The following is a 17,157-nucleotide window of genomic DNA, read 5'->3' on the forward strand; positions in this document are numbered from 1 at the left end:
TATATTTTCCTACAAGGACTAGAGGAAAATTAACACTCGGTCGACAAATTAGACTACATATCAAGCTAAAATAGGGTAAATGGCATATGTTAATGCTCCGAGTATGAACATTGTTGATGCAACTATTTGTCGATATTCAAATTCATCCAAAAATAGCTAATCGTGAAACTAGTTAATTAGCTAGGCCTTTATATACTTAAATTAGAGATAAAGAGCACACTTTACTATTTAAATATTTTGTCAGGGAAATATACTGTATAGCTTGTACTTCATCTTTTTTATTTCCTCCGTCGATACCGACGATTACGGAAGTCGGTCTTGTGCTATTATGCGTTAATTATCATGTACAGTGATTTTTTTTAGATTTTTGTTATTTGCTATAGGATAAAAACAGGTTAAAAGCAGTGAGTGAGTGTTAGTTATGTTGTAGGTTTTGTATATGTTCGATTATGTTGTATGTGGTGCATGTCCTGAATTCTGCTAGTGTTTCTGATTGTATTATTGTTTTGGGTTGGAGGTTCCACTGTATTACGGTGTATGGAAAAAATGAGTGTCTGTATTTGTCTTTGGATGTGTAGATATGTATGTAACTAAGGTCGTGTCCTTGACGTGTTCTGGTGTCTGCCGGGATAAGATTGTTGGTGTGTTATTGCTACTTGTTGGTGTATTATTTTGTAGAGAATAATAATGCGTGTTCTTGTTCTGCGTGTAGTGTTGGCCATTGCAAGTTGTGTATCATATCTGTGACGGAGCTTGTGTTATGGTATTTGTTTAGGACATACCGTGCTTCTCTTCGTTGTACCTTTTCAAATTGGTTTATGTTATTGGTATAATGTGGGTCCCAAACTGAAGAGCAGTATTCGAGTTTTGGTCTTACAATGGCCTTGTATGCATGTTCTTTTATGTGAGGTGAATTTATTTTTAGGTTGCGTTTCAGCAAGCCTAGTGATTTATTTGCATTTGATAAGTGATGTTGTTAATGTGTTTGTCCCATTGTAAGTTGTTTTGAAGTGTGATGCCTAGATATTTGTTTGAAGTTACATATTCTAGTGTGTGGTCATGGAGTGTGTATTGGGGTTTAATTTGTGTGCGTTTTGGTGATATAGTGAGTATGGTGCATTTGTCTGGGCGGAATTTCATGAGCCAGTCCTCTTCCCATTTACTAGCTGCATCTAAATCTGCTTGTAGTTTTGTCGTGTCGTCTTTGTTGTTGATTGTTTTGTATAGTATACTGTCGTCTGCAAAAAGTCTTACTTCAACTTCAACTTCAATGTTTTACTCGACAAAAACCATGTATGGTCATCACGTCAAGGGTGACTATGTACATCCGTGCAGTGTGGAGCCTTTGTGCGGTTAAAACTATAAACAATCGGAAAAGTCTATTCCACCTCTCCCCTGACTGCCGCCTTGAATGCGTCCAGGTCCTCGATGCTGGCGACGCTGGGTGGCAGGAGGTTCCATGTTGTGATGGTGCGGGGGATAAAAGAATGTCTGTATGCGTTTGTTGCCATATGCGGAGTGTAGAGTTTGTAGGGGTGGCTGTTCCTTGTTGTTGTGACGGTGGAGTAGGTAGGATGGTAGTTGGTTGGTACTGCTATGTGGTAGTGTAGAATTTTGTGCATAAATATGATGTCCGTTATCTTGCGTCTGTGTTCCAATGTATTCCATCTGAGGTCCTTTATCATCTGTGTAGTGCTGGCAGATTTGTTGTAGTTGAGGGGCTTTTTTAGTACGAATCTTGCTGCGTTTTTTTGTATCTGTTCTATCCTGTTGATGTGTTGGGTTGTGTGTGGATTCCAGGGTGTGGTGCTGTATTATAGTTTTGATCTGACAAGGCTTTTGTATGCTCTCTCTTTTACTTGTTGTGGGCAGTGTCTTAAATTCCTCTTCAAAAATCTTAGTGTTCTGTTGGCTTTGCTGATGGTGTTGTCTATGTGTGTGTTGAATTTGAAGTTGCTTGCTAATTCTACTCCTAGGTATGGGTGGTGCTCTACTATTTCTAATGTCTGTCCCTTCATCTGGTAGTTGTACTGTTGTGTTGTATTCTTGTTGGTGGCTTGCATAATGGCACATTTATTCACGTTAAACTCCATCTGCCAGGTGTCTGCCCATTGACACAGTGTGTTTAGGTCGCGTTGTAGTTTCTCGTGGTCTTCTGGTGTGTTGATGGGTGNTAGTGTACTGTGTGATATGTATTCGGGGGAGTCGTTGATGTATATGAGGATGAGGACTGGTCCCAAACAGGTTCCTTGAGGCACTCCAGATGTTACTGGGATTTTGTCGGAGTGTCCTCAAGTACTACTGTTTGGGTGCGTTGTGATAGGAAGTCTGTTATCCATGTTAGTGTGGTTCCGGTGATGCCGTAGTAATTTAGTTTGTACTGTAGGTGTTGGTGTGGGACTTTGTCGAAGGCATTGGCAAAGTCCATTATTATTATTATTATTATTATTTCTTTATTTTCACGGATGCCATGTTGTAGGTCATGCAGTATTTTGTTGTCTTTTAAGTGTTTCATAGTTGCACTTGTGATGATGTGTTCTAGGAGTTTGCATGCGATGCATGGGAGTGATATTGGTCTGTAGTTTGTTGGGTTGTATTTGTCTCCTTTTTTGTATATGGGGTTTACGTTGACGTGTTTCCAGTGTGACTGGAAATGTTCCTGTATTGAGTGATGTTTGGAATATTTTTGTTAGTATAGGTGCTGTGATATCCTTGAGTTCTTTTAGTATTCTGCCGTGTATATGGTCTGGGCCTGTTGCTTTGTGTGGGTTAATGTTATTTAGTAGTTTGTCGACTCATTGGCATGTTATGTGTATATCTGGCATGGGTGGATGAGGTGATATTCCTTTGTCAGGTATTATTGTGTTTTGTTCAGGTGTGAAGGCTTTTTGGAACTGTTCATTTAATATGTTTGCCTTTGTTTCTGGGTCTGTTGTGAGGTGGCCGTTTTTTACGTAGTGCTATGATGTCTGTGTTTTCTTTTTTTGTGGTTTTGATGAAGGAGAAGAGTTTTTAGGGTTGTTTTTGTTCCTTGTGCTGGTCCCGTCTACAGGTTCAGCTTCTGTCTGTCGCTGATTTTGCTAATAATAATAATAACAATAAGTATTCGGGTAAAAGGCAGACATTACACGTGTAACAGGAGAGGAATAATGCACGCGCGGCCAGACAGGCCGGAGTTCGATCCCGGGACTCTCCGAACTCTAGACGGACACTCTACCAATTGAGCTACCTGCATGGTCGCCGACGATCGACCCAGTCCAGTTCCGCTACACACGTATATCACATTTTGCAAATTGGACATAAATATAAGTAATTTATGCCATAGAATTAACTTGTAATCGGTCAGAGTGTTTAAAACTGGAGTGGACTCGATTAATTTAGGCCTCTACCTGGGATGACCTTACCTTAATCTTAAGTCTCTCCGCACCAGTAGGCGCATACGGCCTCCACGCTTTTTTCCAACCCAATCTGTCTTTCTCTGTTGTATTTGCGGTGTTCCAGCTACTCACCTGGGATGACCCATGTATTAAAAATATGAACGATAGGACCCGCGGAACTAATGCAATATTTTCAGTTATATATATATATATGATTTATTTTAGGCAATGGCGGATCCAGAGACCTATCGAGGGGGGGNGCTCCCCTCTGGATCCGCCCACTGTTAGGGAACATATATGAAACAATATGTTGGCCCGTATGGGATCACAGGGACCTGAGTATTTGTTACAGCTGTATTGGGGTGTGGCATTTTTACCCAAAGTTCATCTTAACCCCTTAATAATGTAAAGTTACTCTGAACACCTTAGTTTATATCCAAATATAACTGTAACAAATTCTCTTGTCCCTTGTGGTTAGAAGTTCACGGCCAGCTGACGCTAAAACGTATCGTTGTACAGTTAAATTTCTTCATCACAGTGATAATTGATAAGAGATATCTTTATATTATATATTCTACATCTATTGGACAGTATGCTATTTGGTTAATGGTTAGAGGCGAGGTTGACTCGAACAGAGAGAAGGTCTATCAAATCAAGACTGACTACAGGGTCACAATAATTACAAATGAATTATAAACTTTCCATCTATTACATGGTGATAAAGTTGTTTTGAACGGATATAGGTTCGCTCCAATTTCGTTTGACGTTGCGGATAATTACCTATCAACTTTCTCTGACAATGATTATCAGGGTGATATTGATATGAAGCAGAATCCTACTGAAACAACAATAAAAGTGAAATGGAGTCCTGACATAGCTGCTGGCTGTACATTGTTACCTGATTGATGTAAATGTCGCCCTAACTCGGATGGCAGGTGGTTGTACGAACGGTTAATGAATGCCCACAGGTCAGCGCCACAGATGATAATACTCTCATCACTATATATGTAGCAGGATTTTGTTCCTAAATAGAATCAATATTTCTCAGCAAGTAAATAAAATAAACCCGTGCAAACCCTCAGAGCTGCCAGGATATATGCATTACAGATTGGAAATGATATAACATCGCGACTTTTGATTGATCTATTTTAGTAAGAGTGCATACGTCTGATGATAGATATACATGTCCGATATAAACAAAAATGACCCCTTACACAGTGTTAGGTTTGGTAACTGACCACCAACGTGTTAGGTGTGTAGTGTGTTTTCTGTAGAATGACAGGTGGGATAGACGTCCTATGTGGGCCTGACTAGACGACTTGGCCACAGTATAACAGGTTGTGTCGGTGAAGGATGATGTGGATGTGTGCTACAATTTAGGAGGATTCATAGGTATGTACGGAAAACAGTTTTTACAAAGTTTTAATAACAAATTGCATTAGTTGTTTCCAACTGATCTAAAGAGGTCTGACCAAATACCCGACTCTGTCACGCAGGCTCGTCAGTCTTTAAGTAATTTAGCCCGAGTTATACCAGACATTTATATGTCAAAATGTTTAAATCTGGTTTTGGGGTCAGAGGAAACTTGGGCTAGACATAATTATAACGTACATAATGGTATTATATCACTAGTTTTACCATCGGCTAAAATATAAAGCAAACTTCGTTTATGTAGAATGTCTAAACTATAGCTTTGTAGTTTATAGACTTGGATTTGTTTTGTCATGTGAACTATCCAGTAGAGATTTCTGTAATATAAAAAATCTCGAATATAAATTTCTTTTATATTTACTAGAAATATTTGTTGCCTGAACTATTTCAACTTTAATTGAGACTAGAGATTTGTTTTTGTTTTTTGAACTACCTCAACGACAGACTACATATATATTTTTTTGTGTGAACTTTCTAGAGACTGGAAAATTCTGTTCTACGAAATGTTTCAATTGAAGATTTATATTTTCGCGATGAAATTACTAAATCAGATATTCCTGTTGTATCAACTAAAGCAGTTTGTTGTATGAAATGTCACTACTTCAATTTCTTATTTATAAACTAGTGGTTTTTTTGTGAAAACTATTTTAAGTAGAGTCTAAATATTTTGTATGACTGTATGGCTGTCAGTGTAGATACAGTGTTGTTTTAACTATCTCCAATAGAGACGTTTGTTTGTGTAACATCACATCAATACTATTCCGTCTTTGCGTATTGCAGAGTTATCTTCTCTTGAGAGCAGGTATTGATTGTTACGTCATTTGTTTGTGAGAGTAACGTCATCAATTTTTGAGAAAACGACGTAATTTTCTCACACGAACCAATGACGTAACAATCAATACCTGCTCTCAAGAGAAGATAACTCTGCAATACGCAAAGACGGAATATTCATTACACTGGTTAACCGTACGATACAGGCAGTAATACAAAATTTTGTTATACACTAAATGAAACAGCCCTTCACGATCTACAGGAGTTTGTCATCATTTACCAGCTGTTGCAATCACTGTGGTTTGAGAAAGGGTCCTTTTTATGCATATTCCTCCCAATTTCTTTGGAGGTTATATGCTACATTATTGTATTTCTTTGTGTGCTATGTGTTTGTGTTTGATTAATGCTTTTAAGTGTGTCTTGTTGTTTCTTTGTCACTACTGTGATTCAAGCAACGTATTCCTTAGTGCTAGGACGTGATATTATAGATTTACATGGCGGGTGTCGTCGATGAAGCAGAAGACGCGAAAAGGGAAGCTTTCGAAACACCTAGTCTAACTCTCCTTGTACATTTTGAAGAGTCCTCATTTAATCTGTTTTTTGTTCACATTTTGCCATTGTTTGTCTTGTTTATTTTTTTAATTTACGGTTTAATTGACACTTCGGTATTTTCTTTTTGAATTTTCCCCTAAAAAGAAATTTGAATAAAACAGAAGACGTTTAATTGTGTTAGTTTTATTGTACATGTTTATTCCTTTTCAGGATTTCAAATACCACAGACTACAGTATCAAGACAATAATGACGAGGGAGTGTTTCCCTGGTAACAGCAGTTTGAGGTTCGGGATGGAGAGAAGCGGCAATTCCCGTCAGGCTAACCACAGGCTTGACGTGGGGGGCATCGACATGGATTTTTTCATCGTCAATTTTGAAAATACTTTCCGGTATCATTTTGAGATCTATATCTACGGCTATGCCTGGCCTCTATTGACTCTAATCATTGTTGTACTGAATAGTATCATCCTCTATATATTCTCCAAGAAACGAATGCTGACGAAAAACGTGACACATCTTATTATAGCGACTATCTGTCTCTTTGATATGCTTACGCTCGTTATTCCGGCGTTGGCGTACGTATACGTGTTTGATTTCCTAGGAATCCGTACGTACCTGCCGTACGATGTGTGTGCCACATGGTATTTATTGATAGACATATCACCCAGACTCTGTCACAACACTGTCATCTTGTTGACAGTCCACCTAGCGTTTCAGCGCTGTCTAAGTGTTACTTATCCATTTAAGGTTGGCCGGTGGTGTACCACAAGGAGAACAATTGCCGCCATGTTTGTTTGTTTCGTAGTTTCAGTTGTACCAGAAGCAGTGGATGCCACCATGTATAGACAGAGGAGGGTTTATATATACTTGGGAGACAATACGACTTTTGTTGCATGCTCCGTTGAGCCGGTGACAGATGACGTCACGATGACGTTCATCCCGTACATTTTCGTATGGGTGCTGGTGTTTAAGGTAATTCCGTGTATATTGCTCATTGTTTTTGGTGCCATTATGATTCGACATGTACGAAGGGCCGCCAAGGTGAGATGTTACCTACTGCACGTCAATCGCCAAGACGATTTTGTCAAACACGAACGCGCGCACGAGCATCACAGAGAAGTCAAGCTTACAATTATGATTGGCTGGGTGATAGGAACTTTCCTTGTGTTCGAAGTGCCAGCAGCCATTTTGATAGTTTTGTCTGTAATATCACTGGTGTTCCATGTCGACATTATCTGCCCTGATGACCTTGAAACGACCCTATCTCTCCTGTATATCATTGTCATCACGACATTCATCTCAAACTTCGTCATTTACTATGTCTGCTGTAAAGAATTCAGATCGTACGTCAAGGACATGTTAACGTGTTGTAGGAAACGATCGGAGATAGAGGCAATGCATTCTAAACTTTCCAATACACCCATTACAGTCATCTCCCAGACTTCAGAAGACGAGGAAATGTCATCAACCTCAAGGGGTCAAGGTCACGCAGGGGATAGTGTAAATGAGTCGCAGACGTCGAACTCTACAAGGACATTACCAAATGGTGTACATGAAAGCATTGTTTGTAATATGTGCTCGTTACAACCCGAGCGAGACCTTAATGGTGTCACGTGTGGTTCGATACAAGACGGCAGTACGAACACAAACGAGGATAGCAAAGGTAACCAACACGTCATCAATGGTTCACTGCATCACATGTCGTCATACTTGTAAACTATCTAAAGGCTGCTCAATAAAACGTGTTCATTTCGACTTAGCTATTTGGCTGAAGTGTTCACAAACCAGTAACATATGGCATTGTGCTATTAGGGGAATACGGTGTTGATTTCGTGTTATATTGGCAGAGGAGAAACTTCTGTTGCTTCATCACCTATCCACGGAACAATGCTAAATAACATCCAAACTGTAGGGTTTCGTTATGGAGTGTACTATATTTATGAAATATACGTATATCAATGTCAATTTTAGCGCTGTCAAAAAATAAACAATAATTGTTCTTCTTCTGTTTACAGTTTTACGTGATATATTTAAGAGATTGTCTTTCCCACAAAATTCTGTACGTACGAATTGAATAGAGATGGCGCTGCCCCACCAGTCCGGATATTTGTTTTCGTTTTGTCATAAAAAACCGTTATACTTTTGTGCCCGCCATATTCAAATTTCATACTAACCTTCTTTAATTTGCCCATATTAATTGTTCGTAATTGTCGTTCTATCAAAGGTCAAGGTCACTTACTTTCACAAGAAAATAACGTGACCTCACTTGTTCATACAGGTCTTACTACAAATGTCAAAAGCGCTTGTTTTCGATTGGGCAGTTACTGTTTCGTAAACTGAATATAAATATGAAACAAAGAAAACTAATATAATACTATGTTAAATACTTTAAAAGGCATAGTAAACTTCAACATCTTGGAAGGAAAGCTCTATTTTGTTTGTTTGTTTAATGTCTGATGCAGTGCGTTCTCTCATCCACGTGCATATCAGAGGTTGCGGGCATTTTTTTTTTATAATTTCCTTCATGTTTTACTCTCTACTATTTGTCTTGATTTAACCCACATTTTCTTGTTTTCCTTTAAAACGGGTAGCCATCAATACGGGAGATAGTTTCGTTAATAAAAATCCTGAACACATCTACTTGTTTTGTGTTTTGCTCACTTATGTAATAGCATTTGTATATACTGTAACCAATTAATGTCAGTATATAGTTTATGGAAAGTACTCTTTTGCATATGGCTTATACCCCATGATTAACGACTTCAATTTTATAACATTCTTGTTAGCGAAACGAAGTTCTATCATCAGATTTGAAATTTTTGTCCAGGAAATCTTAACATAATTACACGAAATGAAGTAGTGCTCATGATTTCCATCAACATTACAGTAGTGACACTTAGCTGTAGCTACAAGGTTTCATTTAAATAGTAAAGTTTTACATGGTAAAATCATATGGATGAGGTAATCTAAATTCTTTCAATTTGTTTTCTTTGATATTTGAGATGAACAGAAGTGCATTATTTATTTTATCATTCTCAGCTCCAAATAAATTATTTAGTTTTGTAAATGTAAGTGGTTTGGTGTGTTTGTATTCAAGTAGTAGCTTATATAGTACTTTGTTTGTGGCCTGTTCTAGTGCTACCTTTTTATGTGTTCTTGTGTATACATACTGTTTTCCTGTATAACTTATATAGTACTTTGTTTGTGGCCTGTTCTAGTGCTACCTTTTTATGTGTTCCAGTGTATACATACTGTTTTCCTGTATAACTTATATAGTACTTTGTTTGTGGCCTGTTCTAGTGCTACCTTTTTATGTGTTCCAGTGTATACATACTGTTTTCCTGTATAACTTATATAGTACTTTGTTTGTGGCCTGTTCTAGTGCTACCTTTTTATGTGTTCCAGTGTATACATACTGTTTTCCTGTATAACTTATATAGTACTTTGTTTGTGGCCTGTTCTAGTGCTACCTTTTTATGTGTTCCAGTGTATACATACTGTTTTCCTGTATAACTTATATAGTACTTTGTTTGTGGCCTGTTCTAGTGCTACCTTTTTATGTGTTCCAGTGTATACATACTGTTTTCCTGTATAACTTATATAGTACTTTGTTTGTGGCCTGTTCTAGTGCTACCTTTTTATGTGTTCCAGTGTATACATACTGTTTTCCTGTATAACTTATATAGTACTTTGTTTGTGGCCTGTTCTAGTGCTACCTTTTTATGTGTTCCAGTGTATACATACTGTTTTCCTGTATAACTTATATAGTACTTTGTTTGTGGCCTGTTCTAGTGCTACCTTTTTATGTGTTCCAGTGTATACATACTGTTTTCCTGTATAACTTATATAGTACTTTGTTTGTGGCCTGTTCTAGTGCTACCTTTTTATGTGTTCCAGTGTATACATACTGTTTTCCTGTATAACTTATATAGTACTTTGTTTGTGGCCTGTTCTAGTGCTACCTTTTTATGTGTTCCAGTGTATACATACTGTTTTCCTGTATAACTTATATAGTACTTTGTTTGTGGCCTGTTCTAGTGCTACCTTTTTATGTGTTCCAGTGTATACATACTGTTTTCCTGTATAACTTATATAGTACTTTGTTTGTGGCCTGTTCTAGTGCTACCTTTTTATGTGTTCCAGTGTATACATACTGTTTTCCTGTATAACTTATATAGTACTTTGTTTGTGGCCTGTTCTAGTGCTACCTTTTTATGTGTTCCAGTGTATACATACTGTTTTCCTGTATAACTTATATAGTACTTTGTTTGTGGCCTGTTCTAGTGCTACCTTTTTATGTGTTCCAGTGTATACATACTGTTTTCCTGTATAACTTATATAGTACTTTGTTTGTGGCCTGTTCTAGTGCTACCTTTTTATGTGTTCCAGTGTATACATACTGTTTTCCTGTATAACTTATATAGTACTTTGTTTGTGGCCTGTTCTAGTGCTACCTTTTTATGTGTTCCAGTGTATACATACTGTTTTCCTGTATAACTTATATAGTACTTTGTTTGTGGCCTGTTCTAGTGCTACCTTTTTATGTGTTCCAGTGTATACATACTGTTTTCCTGTATAACTTATATAGTACTTTGTTTGTGGCCTGTTCTAGTGCTACCTTTTTATGTGTTCCAGTGTATACATACTGTTTTCCTGTATAACTTATATAGTACTTTGTTTGTGGCCTGTTCTAGTGCTACCTTTTTATGTGTTCCAGTGTATACATACTGTTTTCCTGTATAACTTATATAGTACTTTGTTTGTGGCCTGTTCTAGTGCTACCTTTTTATGTGTTCCAGTGTATACATACTGTTTTCCTGTATAACTTATATAGTACTTTGTTTGTGGCCTGTTCTAGTGCTACCTTTTTATGTGTTCCAGTGTATACATACTGTTTTCCTGTATAACTTATATAGTACTTTGTTTGTGGCCTGTTCTAGTGCTACCTTTTTATGTGTTCCAGTGTATACATACTGTTTTCCTGTATAACTTATATAGTACTTTGTTTGTGGCCTGTTCTAGTGCTACCTTTTTATGTGTTCCAGTGTATACATACTGTTTTCCTGTATAACTTATATAGTACTTTGTTTGTGGCCTGTTCTAGTGCTACCTTTTTATGTGTTCCAGTGTATACATACTGTTTTCCTGTATAACTTATATAGTACTTTGTTTGTGGCCTGTTCTAGTGCTACCTTTTTATGTGTTCCAGTGTATACATACTGTTTTCCTGTATAACTTACAACCGATGTGTTGGATCGTTTGGATCGAATCGTTTTCACCCACCTTTCTGGAAGGGCTACTTTTAACCTGCTAATTTCGGAAATCCAATTCAATTTCGAAATCAGTTTGGCTATAATTTTATCTTGTGAAATTCGCATATCTGGCCCCAGGATATCTTCGATAGTGATCATTCCGCTTTTAATCCAGTTTTCACAAACCAAACATTTACCTTTGTATTAAATAAAACAATTTCCCCATAAAATTTGATGTCTTATTATGTGAAAATCTGTCGGGGAACTTTTTTCAGATTGACGTGTTTTTAGCCATGATACTAGAATGTCTTTGTAGAATCTAGGAAGTATTTTTATACTACTTAAATATGCTACACTGTAAATATTCATTGTAAACAACAAAAAGTCACTACCGAATTTTTCGCAATAAAGGGTTGGTATAAATTTCCAAGCCGCTTCCTCCGAGTTTAACAGTCTTTTTACCCAATTTATTTCCATACAATCTATTGAGGTCTCTATATCAGTTATGGTTAATCCTCCTTGTTGTAATGTCCTATACAGGTCGCTTCCTTCATTCCAAATGCATCTGAATATTATTTTATTCATCAAGAGTTTTATCCCAATTGAGAGATTCACATTCTTTTTTGTTATGGCCAAAATAAATACCTAAAGCTTTAACTGGTTTAGGTGAGTTTCACACCGTCCACTGTCTCTGTATAGTTTTTCAACTTGCCTAGCCAACATCCCTCAGTTTTTTCTTTGTTAAGTTTCAGACCTGACCTTAGTGACCTTTTGATGTTTGTTTTTAACAGGGCATCTTTCTTTTTGAATAAACCTTTATCCATCTGATTATCAAATGGAAAATCATTCTATATTAAACGAAATTCAGTTATTTCAACACTTCCAGTGTCAAATATCACATGGCATGACCACACAGAGTTGTAATTAAAAACAGAAAACGTATCTGATATTGGATATTAATAACTACACATTTTATGGAAAATAGCCCTCAAATAACCTTGTATACACCAATGAGGTGGTCCTAGATGCAGACCAGCTTCATCGTCAGGCGGAGTACTTCTTCATTGGTCGGCTCTGCGACTCCACCACAAGAAGAAAGCACCTTCGCCTTTCTGACCTTCTCGCCTATTCTATCTCCAAGTATCTATGTGCTGACTGACTTTGGTGACCTCGAACTCCACTGTGATGGAATTGAGTGGGAGTTGTAGCTTATTGCTTTTCCGAGGAACTCGACCATGCCCTCTCTTTCTTCCACTGCTGTAAGAGGGACCTCGTATATCAGCAGGGACCACAGTAGCCTTGGGAACACCCCGTGCTGGTACATCCACGCTTTATTGTTTCATTGATGCTTGCTCTTATCTACTGCACTCATCCAGTCTTCTGCTTATGTCTTTAGCCTTCTCATGTTGCCATGGTCTTTGTGCGTGTCGTCGTACCTTCTGTCACAGTTGGTATCTTTTCTCCTTCTATCTTGAACTTCACTTGCTGAACCTTCCCCTTCTTCATTACCATACTCTTGACTTCACTGGTTTGAAATTCATTCTTGCCCATCGGACCATCTCATTCAGATCTTTCAGTAACAATCTTCCTTTCCTGACCGTTTTTGTTGATAAAGTCATGTCAATAATAAAGGCCCTTGTTACAAGCAAATTCCTCTGCTCATCTTCTCCACTAATTTGACAATAAGACTCATTACTGCTGCAAAGGAAGTGACTGGGATAGCACAGCCTGTCACTATCACAACCTCAAATTTTTGCTATTGTGTCTCTCAGTAATCTATTGTGAACCTCAGTCGAAGCTTGTCAATATATTCGTTCAACATCTCTCTGAATCTCCCTGGGATATGGTATTTGTTCAGTGTTAAGTCCACCAGCTATGTGGCAATGATCCATAAGCGTTTGCCAGGTCGAGCCAAACCACAGCTAGTTTTTCTTTGTTCCCCCTGGCGTCTCTTATGATATCTGATATCATTGTTAGCGCTTTCCATTGTCTTGGTCCTAGCTGTTTCCACAGTTGTTTATCGTCATCAATTGAACAGTCGCTCATCCTCCCCCACTTGCGTGCATCCCTTGGGCTATCTCAACACATATGTCTATAGCAATAACAGATATGTTCTTCCTCATAGAAGATGTACTTTGGCCTGCTAAGGCTCCATACCACTATACCAGTCTCTCCCTGTAGCCTATAAATATTTTGAATTGAAAAAAATAATCAACAAAGCATCAATTAATCATCAATTTGTTTATTTAAATGTATATATAATGAAGTGTATGTATCTACTATATGAAATACTGTGGAAGACCCACATAGTTGTTTAAACCCCCACACATACCACTGGAACACCAGTGACTGATCAAAGACCCAGATAGTTGTTTAACCCCCACACATACCACTGGAACAACAGTGAATGATCAAAGACCCATAGAGTTGTTTTAACCCCCCCACATACCACTGGAACACCAGTGACTGATCAAAGACACAGAGTTGTTTTAACCCCCACACATACCATTGGAACACCAATGACTGATCAAAGACCCATAGAGTTGTTTTAACCACCACACATCCCACTGGAACCCCAGTGACTGATCAAAGACCCATAGAGTTGTTTTACCCCCCACACATACCACTGGAACACCAGTGACTGATTAAAGACCCATAGAGTTGTTTTAACCCCCACACATACCCCTGGAACACCAGTGACTGATCAAAGACCCATAGCGTTGTTTTAACCCCCACACATACCACCATATCCGATTGGAAAAAGGCCGATCAGCGGCCTCTCATGTTATGGGAGTATGGAACACCAGTGACTGATCAAAGACCCATAGAGTTGTTTTACCCCCCACACATACCACTGGAACACCAGTGACTGATCAAAGACCCATAGAGTTGTTTTAACCCCCACACATACCACCATATCCGATTGAAAAAAGGCCGATCAGCGGCCTCTCATGTTATGGGAGTATGGAACACCAGTGACTGATCAAAGACCCATAGAGTTGTTTTACCCCCCACACATACCACTGGAACAACAGTGACTGATCAAAGACCCATAGTTGTTTAACTCCCAACACATACCACTGGAACACAAGTGACTGATCAAAGACCCATAGTTGTTTAACTCCCAACACATACCACTGGAACACAAGTGACTGATCAAAGACCCATAGCGTTGTTTTAACCCCCACACATAACACTGGAACACCAGTGACTGAGAAAAGACCCACACAGTTGTTTAACCCCCACACATCCCACTGGAACACCAGTGACTGATCAAAGACCCACAGTTGTTTAACTCCCAACACATACCACTGGAACACCAGTGACTGATCAAAGACCCATAGAGTTGTTTTAACCCCCAACACTTACCACTTGAACACCAGTGACTGAATAACTTTTTACACATGAGTGATAGTAGTGAGACATTTATGTTGGATTATTTATAAAGTGTAACAGGCTATGTCGCCAACCCTCTTTTCTACTTTCACTTTCCCTATGGTTACTATAGAAGTAGTATTTTTGTGACTTTTCAATACAAAGTATGTCTATTGCTCAGTACAATTTTATTATGTGCAACATGTTGACTGGAAGTCTCCAGTACACATGCCATATGATGCCTTATTGCACAAGTTTTGAGGGAAGATATCAATTCTGTGGCAGCGTCAAGAACTCGTGTTATTTTAATGCCACCTAACACAAGTACATTTGACTTTTAAGCATTAAAATGACAAGAGAATACATTAGTCTCAATACCCACGCCGATCGAGTACAATGAAGAGTTCCTATAAGGGGGAGATAACAGATCCTGTTAAAGTATCCAGTAGACAAGCTTGTACTATATACAGGCTCATTTTTGTAGTTGCCTTTGTAGCTGTCTTTGTAGTTCTCGCAGTACAATATTCTGTGGATTCAACACAACACTGAATATTTCTTGTAATGTAACACTACATACAAAATTATCCTGACACAAAATGTAAATGTTTTACCTTGTCACTGTGCGAAATCAAATCTACATTAGCACAAAAATATATATATACTACAAGAATTTTATATCGGGACTAAAAAAATATACTGGGTATAGAAAATTTGAGTTAGTTGTACAGTATGAAACATTCACTATATAAAACATACACTGAATGCTTTGTTTTGATTTGGCAACATATAACAGGGGAGATATTTTTCTGCAAAATACAAGGCTCTGGTTTTACTGAACTTCTTAACTGACTTTTTCCTTTACTTACATTATCCCCACAGAAATGAATTGCTAAGTGCAGGAGGAATTATATCCTTAGATAAGCAATGTTCTCCTGGTATACAAACATTGTGCTGGTTTAGTAGCTGTAGTTTTATTATGAATCTTCAACTTTTCAAAGCCTGCACATGAAAAACGTACTGGTACTTACAATGACAGCTTTTGACAGAACCATTGTGTAAAATGACGTAATTTAAGCTGTTTTATTGAATGAGACAATCCCAATTTAGCAAAAAAGCATGATGTAGAGAATTTAGCCGATTTCAAAAGTCAAAAATGATAGTGAAAACTTAAGAGTGATATCCTTCCATACCAGGCAGATGAAATATTTACTATGTAAATGACTAGATACATACCCAAACAATGACTTGTAATATATATAAAGATAACAAAATTATTTGAATAATGTATAAAACAGACAAATACATGAAACAATAAAATATAATATTTAAAATATATGTAAAAATAATAATAATTAATTGTAATAAATGGATTTTTCAACCTTGTTAGTATGAAATGAGATGTTTTCCCAATAAAGTGTTGAAACAGAAAATTTTCCAAGCACAAGATTTGTGTGATTGAGAATTTCCAGCACAAGTGTTGGGGCAATATCATATCCAAGGACAAACAAGGTTACCATGTAGTTACAGTACCTCGTTACAACACACTATTAACATTTTGATTAAGTCATGTTCTGGCAAGACAAAAATCATACTGAAATCATCTTGCAATATTTCCATTGGGACGAGCTTGAGTCACGTGAGATGGCCCGAGTCACGTGAGATGGTCCGAGTCATGTGAGATGGCCCGAGTCATGTGAGATGGCCCGAGTCACGTGAGATGGTCCGAGTCACGTGAGATGGTCCGAGTCACGTGAGATGGCCCGAGTCACGTGAGATGGCCCGAGTCACGTGAGATAGTACAACTAGTACAAGATTTACAACAATGCTGAACTAGTTAGGGCTACTGTGACACGGCCAACACTGAGAGTGTACAGGCCACGTCACAGATAACTTGTTACATCAACTATATGAGTCGTGGGCATAGGTGTACTATTTAGTAAGCTAGTAAAGCTGTAATACCAGCATCTTTGGGCTATAGGCAAACAAATAAAAAAACATTAGCTTTAACAAAAAGCTATATAATACTTGTACATAAATCTTTAAATAATAATGCTAAGCAATAAGCATGTTTATGAGAGACACATCAAACCGATCACATGTACAACGATTGTGCAGCAAACACACACACAATGGTCACACACAGCAAACACACACACAATGGTCACACGCAGCAAACACACATTCATCCTCGACATCCAGGGGTTTCGCTAACTTTCGCTCTCTGCACCCCTGGAATATGTCATAGCAAAAATTGAAGGCACGAAGATAGCTGTTTGATTGGTCTTGGGTAAAACAAGAGGCCCATGGGCCTTAACGGTCACCCGAGTCCTACAGTATTTATTTTTGTTGTTGAAATACGTACCAATTTGAGTAAAACATAGTTAAGTATAACGTTAAC

The sequence above is a fragment of the Mizuhopecten yessoensis genome, unplaced genomic scaffold (genome assembly GCF_002113885.1).
Source record: "Mizuhopecten yessoensis strain PY_sf001 unplaced genomic scaffold, ASM211388v2 scaffold2461, whole genome shotgun sequence".
Lineage (NCBI taxonomy): Eukaryota > Metazoa > Mollusca > Bivalvia > Pectinida > Pectinidae > Mizuhopecten > Mizuhopecten yessoensis.